At 40.7% G+C, this 17,915-nt stretch overlaps 1 long non-coding RNA gene across 3 annotated transcripts in view; it reads right to left on the reverse strand.

The window, feature by feature from the left end:
* LOC130146952 (uncharacterized) overlaps positions 1-17,867 on the reverse strand; it is a 28,172-nt gene extending 10,305 nt beyond the window's left edge. Inside the window, exons 1-4 of one of the 3 annotated variants that reach the window (XR_008821052.1) lie at positions 17,726-17,867; positions 12,867-13,026; positions 11,624-12,269; positions 5,049-10,695 (exon numbers count right to left, since the gene is read on the reverse strand). This is a non-coding gene — a long non-coding RNA (uncharacterized LOC130146952). Of the gene's footprint in view, positions 1-5,048; positions 10,696-11,623; positions 12,270-12,866; positions 13,027-17,710 lie in introns of those variants that run through there. The other 2 variants (XR_008821053.1, XR_008821054.1) reach the window with 2 other exon arrangements.
* Between the last annotated feature and the right edge of the window lie 48 nt (positions 17,868-17,915).

Consider the following 17,915-nt stretch of genomic DNA (forward strand, 5'->3'; position numbering starts at 1 on the left):
AAATGCTGTGAAATGTATTTCCTAAAAACAGTACCCTGAACTTTACTTAACGCAGTGGCTGTGTTAGCATGGTTAAATGCTGGCTCTCAAAGGTTTTATTATGAAATAAAATGGGCACATGTGAAAGGACTTGAATGGTGTCACGTGCATTTGGACTTCTGCAGTGGAGGGCTGATGCTGCCATAGAAACAAAATCTCTGGATTGTTTGAATTTGAAACCACCACAATTAAACTCCCTGTTGTGATATAAAACAGCTGTATCGCTAGCCTGGGGTCACCGGAATACTTGAAACTACAGTTATCTGCAGTACGGTCCATACTTACATTATTAGGGACTGTATTTCCCTAGGATGTTACGTGCAGACTGATGCTTCTGTAGTCCTTCCTCCCACCTGATCAAGAATTTTGTCAACACCAGATTTTCAGAAGGTAGAGCTATGTTACCTGTTTGTATTTACATAACTAGATACAAAGCTGTGACTGAAGTTGGATATTTCAATAGTAATATTGTCTTGATCTTGCTATTATTTGATTGTAAAGCATAATAACTGGACTTATAAATAAACATATGGATATTTTTGCATTTCATTTTATGTATTTATATGTATATATTGCACTCTCAATCATAAACTAGGGGCAGTAAAATAAACCTTTTGCCAGACACATACTTCTGATACTTCAGTTCTTTTCTTTCTGGGCTTAACAGAGGTCTGGTTTAGGAGATTGCCTCTGCTTAGAAATCGTAATGCTTGAAAGCTTATAGATAAGATATTTTAAATTTCTGCCTAGTTTTTGCAATATCATGCTTCAGATGCTCAGGTTTTTTCACACTTCTTTACAGCAATTGCAGTTAACAATTTCATGAACAAATACTATTACAACAATATAAAGAATAGATATACATTTTTAATCTTTTTAATGTACTAAGTACAGCTCCTGGGTTACATCATTTCTCAACTGTTAGTACTTTCCGAAGTAATACCATATTTTCTTTATTTATCTACAACCGTTGTTACTCTAAACTTGGCTCCTCCTTCTCTCATGCTGCTGTCACTCCGGTGGAGTAAAAGCTCTGTCTAAAGGTAGATTATATTTTCATCTATTTTCAAGTCTTTCTTATGCATTGGGTATCTTCAAGATGAAAGAGAATCAGGTGTTCTGGTGTATTTTCCATCCCCTCTGTAACTTGCAATTGTTCACAGTCAGAAATGGTGTATTATGGAAGAGTTGTTACCTATAACAGTATTTCTGGTGATAACCCATTAGTGAAAATTCATGTTCCATTAGTGAAATTAGTTATATAGCCAATGTAACCATCTACAAAGTGCTGGATCAACATTCCTCTCCCTCCCTCCCTTGTAACTGGCTCACAAGCAGTAGCAGAGCTTCCAACTGCTGCTACCCCAGGGAAATAAAATGGGAGCATTTTTGGGTATAGTCTCTGCTACAGAAACTTTCTGCAGAAACTTGCCTGTGAAAGGAAATTTTCCAAACAGCTATAAGAATAATAGTTACACTGCTACTACTGAGGTGTGACAACTTCTGTAGATAGTGTCTCTCAGGATTTGGACTGTCTCTTTTCAGTTCAAGATATTTCTTTTCAAAAGCAGTTTAAGCCAAAGTGAAAACAAGCTTAAAATCACATAGGGGTTCACAAAGGGACTAAAATTAACATACCCTCAGTGATCTGTTTAAACCAGTACAGATTATAAACTTCCCCAGAGAAAAACATCCTTAAATAATCTCTTCCGTTCTGCATTAGAGATTCCCCATTAATAAAAAAAAGCACGTAAAGCACAACCTCAACTATCATGTAAGCTGTTATATCTCATGGTACCCCACAGGATGAGATGGCTACACAGTAGGTGTTGCATCTACGTGTGTTATCACGACAATCCTGAATACGGGCGCCTCAGAGGAACAGTTACCCCTGGCTCACCTTACTGGGCATTTGTATTCCAGTTCTGACACTGAGACTCTGCTGGTGTTCAGAGAGCCCTGGGCATCCAGGCTGCTGTGTTTTCCCTGTCTAGCACCAAAGGTTCCTTGAACTCAGTGGAATAGTGTGGAAAATAGATTGTGAAGCTCAACCCTCACTCAGGTTTTTAAAAATAAACACATTTTTTATCTTGTGACCAGAGGCTAGCACAGGCTGTTCTATTGCTCTCAATAAATTTCCATTGCCTCTAAAGATTAACCAGCTTGGGAGCTTTTAATATATCATCGTCATTACGTTTGTCTTTGGTAAATTTACCTGAAAGGCCTTTCCAGAGGACTAAATTGCAGCATAGCAAGGGAGATGAGAAATTGCTATCCACAAGCTACTGCCTTGCAAAGGTTAGCTTATAAAAATGTGTGCTGAATTAGGCAGTATTCTTCATTGCCATTTGGGGGATGAAGATTTGGTTATATTAAGATTTCTTACACAGCCAGGAGTGTCCTCACAGTTCTATAAATAAGAGGAACTGCTGAGCTCTGAAAATAAATCACTTAGCTTTGCTTGGAGATGTTTAGGAAATTCCAAGGGCCATGAAGATAGAAAAATTGCTTAAAATACTTCTATTAATCTTAAGAAAAGTCAGTTTTCAGTGGGCAATGGGATACACAGACAGTATTTCATCAGAGGCATCTTCCAAGGGTAGTCAGGACACAGCACTGAAGAAATGAGTCAAGAGCCAGTTCTTGGTTGACAAGGTATTTTGGAAAAATCAGGTACCCAACATCTCATGTAGAGAACTTGGCCTGTCAATGACTGTTCTTCCTCAGACTAAGCACGATAAAGGACTGCAGTAGCAGGGAGCCAGAGTTTCATAAGCCTGGCAAGTAAAAGCAGGGCTGGAGCTCAGTACTCAACCTCCAACGCTATGCAACCGTTTGCTCACCTACAGAATAGGAGGAAAAGCAAGCTGAGAAGACCTAAAGTTGAGGTCCTCACTCAACCAGGCTTTACAGTTTTCTGACAATGCTTTCATTTTCAAAACACAAAAAACATGTAGAAAAGAGCATTTATAAATGATTAAGTGGTCTGAAGTCTTATGGTTGCATCCAGATGTTATGGGAATCATTAAAATGTTGCAATGATAAAGAAAACGTCTAGGATTAAGCCCTGGTGATACAAGTCTTGAAAATGATGGCAGCATGTTCCTATTATTTAATTTGCTTCAAAATTGTATCATGTGGAGCTCGACATCCCTGGACTTACATGCAAACTAGTGCCTCTTAATTCTTCCTCCTGTATGAACCAAAGCATAAACTGGGCCACATTTTCAATAAGTGGAGCTCCATATGAGTACATCTGTGTTTACACGTGCAAATCCCAAAGCTGTGCTTGCAGCTGAATGTTTTGATAGCTGTTATTTGCATTAAAAATGTTGCCACTAAGGGCAAAAACACAAGAATGCTTCATATCAAATTATAGGCCTCAGTTTCCTGGAAAGATTTGAACATATGAATTAATATGAATATGAGTAATATAATGCCAGTATGTTATCTCCTTTTGGGCTCATTCAAGTGAGAGAAATTGTCTTTATAGTTGGAAAACTTATCATTTGGATGGTAAGACACCCAAACATCATGCTGTCCCAAAAACATCGAGGTGTCATTGCGCTCCCTGAATCACCAAAGGTATGTTGGTTTTTTTCAGGCAGCCTTTGTTGCAGAGACCCTCCAGCTAAAGTGGAATTGTCCCATAAAAATCTCAGATAGCCATTTTGTTGGCAAAGCAGTGTAAAGAAGTGCACACTCTTCTCAAAGACCTGCTGAAAATTATCTTCCTGCCCACAAGGCAGCAATAGGAAAAGCATATGCTCTGCAGATAGGCATATATTTGAGGCACAGCACTTCCTTATGTGGACAAGTTTGTATAGCAGCTTACACTTTGCTCAAAGTTCTTCCTGAGCATAAACTCCCTTGCCAGAGCTTTGCAGGGTCAGAGCAACATGCACACAGTTTTCTTTAAATTATGAAGTTTGATCAATATAATCAGTGATATTCTTAACTCTTTCCTAGGGCACTAATTTCCCAGAGCTTCTTTTATAGTCAGCTCCTTTACACAATATTTCAGCTGTTCTGGACTATAGGAAAAGTTACCTCACCCCATTGGCTATAGGATAAGCAAAAGGAGGTAAATTTCCCTGGATAAATTTAATCTGAGTAGCCCTTATACAGTAGATTTTTTCTACCATTTTTCATGAAAGGAACCGTTCCATATAATGCAAGTTATCCTGACAAAGAAGGGAGCCACAGGGTCAGGTGAAGAGTATCTGGTGCTTGCTCTATTTTATCTTGCATACTGTCATCAGAGGATAATTATATTAACAAAGATATTCCAGGATGTATTTCAGATTTGTGAAGGACAACATTATCACCCTAGTCACCATCCTCCTTCTGTGTCATATGTTGCGTAGCTTGGAAATACTGTGCATTGTCTACTGTAGGCATTGTGTTCAGCCTATCAAGACATGATCTAACTTTATAGAAGTGGATTTTTGCACTGGGACAATTCCCACCTTTTACCAGTCTTTCCTAAGTGCAGAGGAATGGACAGTCTTAACCAGCGGAGAGGAGGCCCTTCCCAGAGCACCTGTCCGAGCAGGAGAGAGCAGGGCCACCTATTGATTGGGTGGTAAAATGATGTCTCCCTTCTGACATTAAAAATGCTTGGGGAGTTTGGGAGTTGGAAATGCCTCCTTCAGAACACCAGCATTGTTCACAGGTTTTTTGTTTTGGTAAGGGTCATGCTTTAGGGTCATGCTTTAGTAAGACGTACCTGAGAAGGAAAAGAGATAACCCCCACAGCTCAAAACTTAGCTATTAAGCATTGCAGTCTAGAACATGGCACAGTTAAGAAAAAAATACTGTACAGTGCTTTCTTCCTAGTGTTTGACTTAGGTTCTTTCTAGCATTTAACTTAGTAGCTATCCAAGGAAAATATAAATGTATATAAGAAATGGCATACTACACCACAGAGTTATCTACTCCACTACGCTTTATCCGGAATATACAAACAACATCTCTTATACATGTCTGGAGACTTTATGCTACTGTGATTAAAGTGGAAATACTTTATTACCAATAGTTCAAAATGGGTATATACAATGCCATGATGAACCCAAAAGCAGAAATGACTGAAGAAAATCATAGATGAATGCAAACAGAATTTTTGCATAGTACCAGCTACCAGACCCTCTATTCAATATGTTTCAGATTAAAATAAGTAGTTCTCAGCTGCGTAACTAGGATATTTAGAAATTTATAGAAACTGGATTTTCTTCCTATAGTATATAAACAGCATATACATAACAGAATACGATGCAACATACCATGACACTCATTTAGGATTATAGGCATAATTCACACTTACTGTGAATAGTCTTCTCAAACTCATCTTATCAATGCATACAGATGCACACGAATATCCCATGTGTGAGTGTCAAGAGGACGGGGCCAGGCTCTTTTCAGCAGTGCCCAGCGACAGGACAAGGGGCAACGGGCACAAACTGCAGCACAGGCAGCTCCATCTGAATATGAGGAAGGACTTCTTTACCCTGAGGGTGACAGAGCAGTGGCACAGGCTGCCCAGAGAGGCTGTGGAGTCTCCTTCTCTGGAGACATTCAAAACCCGCCTGGACACGATCCTGTGCAACCTGCTGTAGGTGACCCTGCTTTAGCAGGGGGTTGGACCGGGTGATTTCCAGGGGTGCCTTCCAACCCTGACCGTTCTGTGATTCATGTTGATGGACCCTTTGACTAGCACTTCATGCTGCCATTTATTTCCTAAATTTTTTCATTGATGCTTATATAACAAACCACCTGATTGCCAATTTCATGAAAAATGCTACTATCACCGAAGTCGGCTCTGCCAACCCAGTATGTTTTGATTCTGCAGGTATTTACGTAGGGCTGGTTCTTCCTCTACTCCCCTGAGGCGTTAAGGCTCACGTTCACTCAGACAGCCGCAGCAGCTGTCCCACAGACCAGGCCGGTGCAGTCCCTCGCCACAGGCGCGCGCGGCGGCAGCTCCGCTTCAACGCTGGCACCGGGCTCCAGCGGAAGCCCACGCTCAGCCCCCGCAGTGGCCACCGCCGGCCGCTGGGCGGCGCTAAACCACCGGGCTAAACCACGTGGGGCTGCCGGGCTGCTCGGTACCATCCGCAAGGGCAGCGCTGCGGCTGCGGCGTGGCAATGCGGGGGGCTGGCGGGGTGGGGGCAGGACAAGGCACTGCCTGTGCCGGCAACCAGCAGTTCGCTCAGTGGCTGTCCCTCTCTGACGCTAAAGCCTGCTCTTTACGTCATCCTTTCGCTTCGTGGTAACGAGATCGGCCATACCTTCGCGGGGGAGCTCTGATGGTGCTGTTGATTGAACCTTGTTGTAAATACAGTGCTCACCGCATAAAGGCGGCCGAGACTGCCGCAGGACAGCGTTCTGCAGGACTCGAACCTCGTCGCTTAACAAATACTAACCTTAAGGCTTCAAAAAATTTCCCTCTTGCGTTGTTTTAAGTGAACTGAACATCTGAAAAACATCCTCACCCGGACGTGGTGTTTGCGATTTTGCCTGTGAAAACATAGCATCGCCATAAGCCCCTGTTCCGCGCTTGTGTGTTAACAGTGACATGCGGAGATGGAAGTGGCTGCAAGAGGTCACACTGAAGGTCCACCCAGTCCAGCAGTGGCCCACAGTAGAGCATGGGGCACATGGTAACAGGGCAAACGAATACTGATGGCAAATTCTTCCAGCTCCCACCAGCCTGAAGCTCAGGCACTTGCCTAGAGGTGATATTTGTGCTTTGGTGGGTTTTTGTTTGCTGGTTTTTTTTCGTTTGGGTTTTTTTTGGGGTGGTGGTGGTGTTAATGGATTTGTCTTATTTCCATATTCTCAACATGCATATGGTTTGGCCTTGATCGCTCTGCATGGCAGTAAGTTCCACATTTAAGTACGCATTGCTTGAAAAGGTGTCTCTTTTTGTTTGTTTTGAACCAGCAGAATATTGCTGAATGCAAGTATGATGCTGTGGTATTACACATGAGGGGAGAAGTTTCACACTTCTAAATCAGTAAGGATGGCTGCCTAACCAAACAGACTTACATATGTTCTTTGCATATATATGCTTTATACTTATATATGGTAACAGGACCTGAAATTATTTCTTAGAACTTCTCTGAAGTCAGGTGATTACAGCAGCTGTAAGGCCCAGCTATAAAGGCTAAGACCTTTAGAACCAAACTAGCGTTCATCCAGGCATAAAGATGCTGTGAGGATAAGCTCATTATCTCAGGCCTTTCCAGACTGAGGGAGAAGTGTTATATTCATAATTACATATGGGGAGTACAGTGATACAAAGCGCCGAGGTGAGATTCTGTGCTGTGCTTGAATCATCTTACAAGATCTTTAGATGTAAGATAATTTTACACCTACCCAGTTCTGAGGGTCCCTGTCACTGAGGAGCTCTGCCTTATGCTCTTCAAATCTCTCTGGGCTGCTCACAGGGTCACAACACTGCCTTGTATCATCCCCTTATGCTAAAATCTTTTATATGACACGAAATACATGCTGTATATTTAAAGACAGCCAAAGGTTCAGTCTCTTCAAACAGACTGTAGATTAAATCCATCAGAATCAGAAGCTCTGTGGTTCCCCCTTTCAGCAGATTAGATCTTGCTGTATTGCTTCCTCTAGAAAGTCAGACCAGGGTAATTATGGGGAAACTTGCTCCCTTAAAAGGATGGGGGAAAGAACTTTTTCTTTGGAAACAGTCTAAAGATTGGTGGTTGAAAGATTTTTTTACAGAAAATACAATTAAAATCTCAAAATAAGGAACTGGAAGATTCTTAAGTTTATTCATAAGTGCCATTTTTCAAGAGCAAAAAATGGGCCTTGGCATTTTCCAGTTCTAAGGTCAGCCAGAAAACTAGGTGCAGACCTAGAGTTTAAAAGCATTTCCTGATTTTGAACAAATCTGTAAACAAAACTAACTGGACCAAATTCCTTCTAGGCAAACCTAAGTGAAGCCTGTTGAATTATGGCAACAGGAAAAAATTCAACCTATCTTGTTTGTAAAATGTTGCACAAATATAACAAATTATTTGAGTAAACAGTTCCAGAAAGAGTGCAGCAGCAGCAGCATTCGAAGTATATTCTAGGAGACATAAGGGTAGATAGTGAGGTGAAGACTTGCATCACAGAAAAAAGCTAAAGAAGGATTCAAATCTGCTCTAACACATTCAGCCTTGCTGCTTTTATTTCTTTCTCTGGTTTATTTAGGACAGAAGCAAAATCTACTTACCAATCAGAGAGGACCAAATTCACCTCTGGTGTAATTTAGCTGGATTTAAGACCAAGACTGAATCAGTATTTGATTGCTAGAGGATGACAGACAGTGGGCATGGGTAATGTGGGAGATACAATTCTGTCTACATATTTCGAATATCCAAACCCAATGAGAATACTCGGTGTTCAATGCATGCATTAAAAGCACTCCAGTACCTACCAACACAGCAGGCATGGTCCACTGGATTCACAGATACCCTGTTCTTGTCCTCAGCTTCTGTGTGGTATTACTCATCCCAGCAGGAGTTTCTTTTCAAGCCCTGCAAAGCCTGGCAAACTGGTGTGTGTAGCAGAAACTGCTTTTCACCCACTGTTGCAGCTGCAACCTGGGGACCATTGTAATGGGAGGGTTCTGAGAGGAAGAGCCAGTCAATAATTCAAGCAGTTACCTATTTATGCTCAGCTTTTAGGCAATCTATCTTTTAACAAGCAAAAAATCATGCATTAATTAAACATACAGACCTAAACGTGAAGCCTTAGGTCTACAATACTGTGGGACAGATGCTGCATTGTGGTTTCTGGTGGCTACATCATGTGATGATTCTTAGCCTCCAAGGCTGTGGTGGCTGGATTTGAGAGCTCTCCAGCAGGGCAAGCAAAAACCAAAGGAAGTTCCCCAAGCTCTACTGTATTTCACTCGTCTTTACATACAGCTTTCCCATGGATCAAGCCCAGGCTGGCCCAAAGGTTTACTTCCTCTTCCCCTAGGTCAGGTCCAGTCTGTTCTGACCTGTCAGACAGATTTTACACTCTTCTGCACATAGGTCCTGTCCAGCCTCTTCAGTGGGTGCTACCCATTTGCAGACTGCATGCTGGATATCTGATTCTTTCCATTTTTTTGCAGACTGGGTACAGTTATCTTAGCTCTACTATTTTTGTGCAACTATGCCAAGCAAACAAATATTACACAATATTTCACTTCCTAAATCAAACAGTCTTGTGGTATGTCTGGGTTGAAGGCAAACAGGATGCCTCATGTTTCTGCTTTAATTCAGGCAGGCTTGTAGTATGTCTGTGTAATGCAAAAAAACCTTTATTTCTCAAATAGGTCATCTCACTGCAAAGCTATCCCTGCTGACTCTTGCTTCCTGCCATTCTGGAAGCAAACTAGCTGATCCCGCAACTGAGTACAGCATGATTTTCCTTCTTTTGTCAAATCACCTTTTACTCAGCATGGAGTTAAGTCAGTGACTCATCTGACAACAGCCTCCACTCCTTCTCTACCTAAGCCACTAAAAGCTGCCTTCTCAGCATTAGGTAGAAGCAAAAGACAAAAGTGTCTTTAAATGTTGGGTTTTTTTTTAAAAAAGGGAATGGATCATTCGTGTGCTTCAGTGTTCAGATTATGACTGTACACTTCCCTGACTTAAAACTTGGTAGCAGTAACGATTACTTGTTTAATGAAGGCTGGATATAAATACTAGATGGAATGTATAATCTCTTGTTCTTCAACTGTGAACCACAGCAGATGGTTTCAGTCTATGCAGATTAAGAGCAAAGTAACACATTTTGTATTTCCAGAATAAATAGGAATAACTTAACACCAATTACAGTTAGAACATGCAAAATAGGAGACAGCATTCTAAGCACTGAACATCTACTGATTTGAGCAGATTTTGAGATTATAAATATTACATTTGACAGTTTAGAATCAACCATACCACAAATGGATACGAAACTGTGGGAGAGAAGAATGAATCTACATCAGGACTAGGATTTGGTTCCCCTTTCCTTCACATCGCTCTTCCACTCAACCCTTTACAGTAATTTCCAATATAGCTCTTTTTTTGCAGGGACCCACGTTAGAAGTAGTTTTGTCACTGGAACTGTTCCTCTGACTAAAGCCCCTCTTGCACCCTATCCTAGTCTCCAGGTTAAATCAAAGCATTAAACAGGAGAGGACAGAAGTACTTACAGGATAGATGGGGAAGCGCAAGGAAATGACACGACAGTACCCAGCAGTGTGACTGGTATCAGTTCCAACAGTCTTAACTGTTGTCATGGGGGTTTTAGGTATCAGAGCAAAGAAGAACTTTAACAAGGAATCGAAAGATTATTTTAGATATTCGCACACATAGGAAACTTCTTCCCATTGGGCACCTGGTACACAGCTCCTCTGTCTCCTGTCTCCACACTTCTGATCAGTGTGGCGATCATGAATCATTGTGCCAGCTTTGGTGGTGAAAGACTGGCCCGAACTCTGGCGCAGTCATGCTGTTGGCACCCAGGCTTGGTGCTGGGTGCTGGAATGGCATGAGTGTGCAGGGCACACAGCCGTGGGAGGCTCTTGTGTTGTAAGCAGGACCTGTGCACCAGGATGCTCCTGTCAACTTGGCAGCGATTTCTTTCATCACAGGAGCTGGATCCTAATAATCCACAAAGGTATCAAATTAGCCTGTCTGTTCCCAACACACTTAATTACTCTCAAAGCTTTGGATATAAGACAATTGTAATTCTGGAGCTTGTAATTATTATCCGTAGAGTTGTGAAGGTAGCTCTGACTAGGTCTGCATGTTTTGATTTACATGAGGTAAAATAGACTCCCTGGGGACCCGCTTTGATGAAAGGGAAAAACTGATGTGACCTGATGATAATAAAAGCTGTGCCAACAGAAGCATTAAGTACTGGAAGGACCATCCAAGGTGGACAGATCAAAGATTAAAGGACAAATTAAAAATAGCTTCTGATCATCCAGGATGGTGTCTATGTAATAGGTAAAAAAAAAAAAAAGTTTTAAAAAAGGAGTTACTGAAATACAGTATAACTGTTCTAATAAACAGGTTAATAGACAAGGATGGCAGAAACTTATTTGTGCCCTAGGATACCTGACAGGGTAAGAAGCATTTGTTTTCAGACAAGATACTAACACGTTAGAAAGTCAGCACCTAGAAGTCTGACTAGGCAAAGTAAAAACAACCCTTTAAACAGCATAATAATAACAACTGCATAATAATAATTTGACCAGAAGTAAAATTCATTCCTGGTAGAATTGCCTTGCCTCTAGGGAAGAAATGAAGATGTTGTCTTCTTTCATGCTCGCATTGATTGTGTTGCCATATTTTTGTTACTATTTTTTGTAACCTCAACCCCAAGAGGTTTAATGCATTTTAATTTATTTTTAAGTAGGTCACTGGTTTTCCTTTTCTGCACTGCCCTCCTTCTAAAACAACTTGTAGTCTAAACCTTTATTTATTTTCTTTAGAAGGGGGAGGGGGGGGAAGCTCTGCAGAAATTTAAAATCTACTTTAGCAATTCTACTGTATTCCATTTTAACCTCACCCATTCAATACCCACCAGGTTGTTCTCAAGTTCTTGCCTTTCCATCTGCTAGTCCTTCACAGTTAAGGATTCAGGGAGGAAGACATCCCACAAAGATGAAAGCTGCATACTGCAGGAAAGACGAAACTTGTTCTTAAAGAGTATGACAAGGCAATGCAACTTGTTACTAGCTTCACCATTCTGGTCATGGATGAGCTTTGTAAAAATACAGTAACACACTGACCATCAGCAGCGTAAAAGAATGACAGTCTAAAACTCCATCCCATTATGTCCTTCCTGCATTTAACTCCACTGAAAATAACAGTTACGTTTCCTCTCACCTCCCAGAAGACCTGCAGAACTTAATAACAATAACCCTCAAAATGTCAAAAAAAATTTACCCAGCATGAGGTGGGGAGAGACTGCAGTGAGGGAGTGATAAGAATTACGATATGTGCAGGTAGTACTGTGTACAGGGGGATTCATCTGTGATTGCTTGCCTGAAAGGTGGAGAAAGTGGTAAATGCTTTGCTTGGGATGTTAGAGGCTGCAACGTCACTGGTTGCATTTGGTCAGCACCCTCAGCCCAGCTTATGAATCAAGGGCCATGCCACGAGGACTGCAAGCAGAGCAACATTCAGACTCTCATCTCTGTCAGCACAAGATCTGAGGTTCACAGGCACTGTGGGAGGAAGACATAAATAATAAATGAGCTAAGTAATGAAGACTAGCTGTACCTAATTATAGTTCTAGCTGCCCTTTTAAATAAAGAAGGTTCAAAGCTGCTGCAAAAATATGCTGATCCCTTTTTTTGAACTGGTGTTTGAACTTCACGGATTGTTAACATCAGAAAGTGAGAAGATGCCAATAGAAGTCACACTAGCCTTTCACAGCCTTGTTGAAAAGAGCAGTATCTCTTACATCAGTTTATTTACACATCAAAACATTCTTAAGCTTAAATTAATATTAAGCCTGAATACAGAAGCAATGTGTGTAAAAATTAAAATCGTGTAGGCTATCTGGGAGCTGTTCTTCCTTATAGCTTTTGGTACCTGGCTTGGGAGACTAACTTAGGAAAATAGCTGTCTGGACTCTGTACATAGTCAGGAGAGATTCAGTTAACTACAGGAGGGGTGCAGGTTCCTAGCCTGGGCATTTAAGTGTCTAATGCTAAGTGTGTGAATGCATTTACCTCCTCATCCCTCTCTTCTAATAGCTTAATTGAGGAGAATTTGTTGCTAGTGCCCTTCCCATGCCGCAGACGAGGGATTATGAATACCTGATCACTGGGAACTGAGTTTCTTTCAGACTGGGAGAAAAACATGGTCCATGGAATAGGATGCCAGGTTATAGGCTGGTGGACTTGCATTCTTTTCCAATTCTCTGTGACTTCTTGTGACTAACCAGGGGTCAGTACCCATTTGCCTCCCATTTTCTATCTGTAAAATAGATACAGTAATTCATAACCACATTATAAAAAGGTTGTCATCTTTGGATAACAAAGTCTTAATTATATACCAACTACAATTATTTCACTCCCTACACGAATAGTTATCTGTATGGGCACAGTTAAGTTATTGTTACATATTACTAAATAATGTTAGTAGTAGAACTAAAGGACAGTTTAAGATTTTTTCTAAACTTTAAGTGCATTTCCACTTTCATACATAATACGAAATCCACATAAAGGTGAAATTAAAACTGCTACAGCATATTGAAACAACTGTATTTGTAGAAAGTACAAATCTCATCAAGGAACATAGAAAATTGTGCAGTGCCTTTGTGCAAATAGTAAACACCATTAAGACATTTTTCATCACCCCTTGTTCTATCAGTGGAAGAATGTTTCATATTACTGCACAGGCTTGCTTGTTAGACCTCAGTAACACTAAAGCAACATCCAGGAACATAAGCAACATGTAGGCATGTTGAGTAAAGTACAGTGTGTCATAAAAGAAGTAAATGGTAAAGAAAAACACATCATGTGCTGCCGATCTGCAATGCCATCTGTATACAGAACAGACTATATCATGAAGGAATGCCAGCAAGTCATCTTTGAATTTAAGCACAAATTAGTTTTATATTTAAATATATATAAAACTTCATGATATCAAAGAAAACGAGCTAAGCCATGTATCAATATTTTACTGAGTTCATGTCTCCACAGCTAATGCAAAACTTCCTCTTATTTGTTCGGTGAGTGTTGTATAAAGGATGCCAAGGTTACAAGCATTTTATCTCCATAAGGTACACAATACAGCCTGAGCCTACTTTTATTGTCATTCTCCATTATTTACTGGTACTGCTACCATTTGCTTCAAGCAAACTGTAGAACAGAGATGCAAATTTATCATCTCTAGTACTCAAGCCATGGAAGCAAAGTGATTATCAACAAAAGAAATTAAATATGTTTGTTGCATACAATGGGCTGTGAAAGCTCATATCTCGCAATCTACTGGGCCTGATGCTTGGATGAGGAAAATCGGTTCCGTCCTCTCTCAATCAGCGCAACTATACCACTTTCCACCAGCACAGAAGATATGGCCAGTTGCCCATGGCAGCATCATGCTTCTTCTTTATAACATCTTTTCAGAGGCTCGAACACCTACTACACCTTCCAGGTTGCTCTGGTATAGTAAGGACTGTTATCATCCCAGACAACCTCCTCCTACAGCAGTATTCCCTGGTGTTCACTTCCAGTTTGGCTCTTAATTATTATTCAGCACTGTGGCTAAGTAATTGTGGGCTGGTTTTTTTTCCACGTTGCAATGTGCCTTCTCATTTTCTTTCCACTCTCTATCGTTCCGCAGTTATTTCTCAGAAGAAAATAGTTCTGCAGATGTGGTTCCATGTACAATCTGAACATTACTCACACAGTCATCTTTTGTTTCAGGAGTTACTTCTATGATGCTAATAAATGCTTATTCTAATATTTACAGTTCTCAGGCGAGTGTGTTAACCAAGCAGGCTTCATTGTCCACTTTGTCTCTACTTTGCTTACAGAAATGGGTCTCAGATCATACTTTACACTAATTTTGCTCTGTAGTACATATCCTTTTTTGATTAATTAAATCTAATCTATCACAAGGATAGCAACACTTTTTCATCTGCAACACTGATGGGTATATAAGCCAATTTTCTACACAATGTTGCAATGTGAAGACTGCAACTTAGAATGTTTTTTTTTCCAATGTTTCTAGGTCTTAATTATTTAATACGGTCTCTTCTGTTTGTCCCCTGTGTTTTCACACTTCCTAAAAGAGATCACTGTACTGGTTAGATATGAACATACTAATGTTCTGAGGTGCCAGAAGGATCTTAATAGGCTTTTCTTTTTTTCTTTTTCTTTTACATAGTTGACAGCAGAGCTGATTGAAGGTGTTTTAATGTGATAAGAAGCTTCTGATACCATTGGTAGTGTTTATGTTCTTTCCAGATGACCTGTTTTCAGAAGAATCTCTTCAAATGGCTTGTCAACATTCACAGTCCCTACACTGCAAATTACTTACTATTTACATTACTTAATGTGAGAGCATGTATCATAAAATAATAAAAATTGAATCGTTTCAAGTATGATTGCTTAATATTACTTGTACCGCTATGGCTGGAAGTACTGCTTTTGGATGTCAGCAAATACACAGCAAATGCCTGTACATAAATAATGGATTGATGGTTAATGAAAGCCAATTTGTTTATTTTTTTATTTGAAGATGGAAAGTAATGTAACAGTCATTAAATATCCCTGGTATATTTCCATTTAAAACAAAAGCCTGAAAGCAATTATTTGGCATAATGGATACTAATAAAGAAATCCAGTGACACAGTAAATAATTATTTGATTGCAAGAATAATTGTCTAGCCTACATTTGCAGAAAACAACAGCATGTTCCATCTTTTCCTTACTAATCCATGCAATTAGAGCTTGTGACGAGGCTGGGGACAGAGTGCAAGGTTACAGAAAGAGGTGGTCTGGCCATTCCTCAGCCATCCTTGCACACCTGCCCTATTGGTGGCACAGGCATGAGTACATCATCTGCTGCATTTCCAGACCCTCGTCAAAACACAGGGAGTCTTTTTCTCCTTGGTGCACCTTCCCTTATTGATGGGTCACACTGGAAAAGGAGTTGTCTCAAATCATTGTGGTCCACAAAAGACCCTCTTAGCTATCACTGGCAGTTTGAGCAGTCATGTGCACACGCTGCAGCCCTGCATGGGCAGGACTTTGGCACTTCGGTTCAGTGCACGAAGAAGGCAGAATGCAAAAAGCAATGGGCAAGTCTGCGTATCACTGCAGATACTGGACTCCCATTTGAGGCCACACTGGTTTTTTAGTAATGCCATTTGATAAATTGATTGAGTTTACATTACAAATGCTTCTAAATCCTTTGTTTTTATTTGTCTAGTAACACATTTATGAAGTTCAACTGAAAAATGCACGTTGACCTAACATACAATTAATAAAATACTGTGATTTTATATTTTATACTATCAAAATGAATGCCTATTAATTTATCTGCACAGGAACAGTCCCTGTATCTAATCATACATGGCCTTTGCTATTCTTAGACTGTATGCTTAGGGCTGATTCTCAACACAATATAAAAATTTGGCTTAGCTACAGAATCTGTAATCTGTGCTTGAACATGGCTGCACCGTTATACTTGCTCTGCTTTAGTCAGTCTTTTAAGTGTTTTAAGAATTCATCTCAGGGTAGTATACAAGTACAAAAATGAGGTTTATAAGCAACTAAACAATTAGTGAAAACAAATCAATGAAAATGTCAAATACCAGTAGCAGCACTTAAATTACAAATATTGATAGTAGCTTGCAGCACTGAGGAAATGAATAAGGCACAGGAAGACAACCACTGACTACAGTAAACCCAAATGTAATCTAACCAGAGAGCTAGCACCACATCCTACCTGATCTGTGCAAATGGCAATGTTAAAAGGACATTAATTACAATAACAGCTGCCAAATATATACATGCACATACACATGCATGTCTGTCTGTATGTATGCAACTGTCTGAAAGAGTAGTATCTTAAACTGTTCTAGCATGTGCATTGCTTAGTGTTTTGGGCTGTTGAGATACACTGGGGCTCTTGTCTCATCACATGCACAGGTCTCTCTCTACAGGGGCCCTCCGGGTGCAACTACACAGGCATAGCCGCTGTGGTTCCATGTAACCTGGCCTTTAGTTCCAACAACTGCCCTGATAGATCATTTTGTCGGTTCAAATCCATAATGTAGTCATGAAACCTTTTTAATAAAATTCAGTTCGCTCTAGTGTAGTTAATCCAGCCTTTCTGAATGTTCGTATGAAGTAAAAAAGAGTGTTTCAACATAAATAAGCACATGAAAAATAAGTTAGCATTTTGGATGAAGGAAAACACAGTAAGGAAAGCTGAATTTTTGTTTTAGCATGTATTTACTAAAAGTACTTGATACTATATCATCAATCAAAAACCACAATTTTTGCAGAAGTAAAGTATACATGGATAGATTTTCACTGGGCACTGCATGACTGTAGTAAGGCTCACCACTGAGAGCCAGGGTAGAGAGGGTGGGGAATGCAGAGGAGATGCCTCCTCAGAGAGGAGGCGGCCATGGTTGAGAGATGTTGGAACATCACCTGATGCTTTGCAATCTGCAATGCTGAGTACTCATCGGTATAAAACACTTCCTTCTTAGCTGTTATTTGAAAAACGTGAATTTATTTTACAGTGACAGACACATTTGCGCTCCTCGTTGCCAGACCTGAATGATAAGGTGTCTGTACAAGGATGGACCAAAGTTTCTAACAGCATGCTGCATCCAAAAACCTGTTACTTAGATCTTTTTCAGTTCCAACATTTCTACTGTGTTCACTGGATTACACAGTGAAATGAGAGTGTTCACCAAAGGCCAAGAAGACAAGCAAACGTTCAGTCTTGTTTCTTCCGGTCAAGGGAGGTCAAAACAGAGATGCAAGCAGTGCCAACATTCAGTACCCCGATCAACAGAACTGGGTAGAAAGGAGGAAAACAGGACCAAAAAAACCTCAACAGTTTCTGCAGTTTCCCCTTATTTATTTCAGGTCCTTGCTTCCGAAGGAACTGGTTTTTTTTCACGCTGATGTACGTCACAGAAACTCACAATTCACCGAACGTTCTCTCACAGACCCTGCGGGTTCCCTCCGTTCTTTGACCCAGACGCTCCCGCTCTGCAGGACAGGAACCGCAGGCTGCAGGAGGGGCAGGCCGTGACTTCTTCCAGAGCAGGCAGCGCCGTCCCCGCCGGGGGAGCCCCGCCGGCCGCAGCCGCCGCGTTGTGGCCGAGCGGCCCC

The sequence above is a fragment of the Falco biarmicus genome, chromosome 3 (assembly GCF_023638135.1).
Source record: "Falco biarmicus isolate bFalBia1 chromosome 3, bFalBia1.pri, whole genome shotgun sequence".
NCBI classification, from domain to species: Eukaryota; Metazoa; Chordata; class Aves; order Falconiformes; family Falconidae; genus Falco; species Falco biarmicus.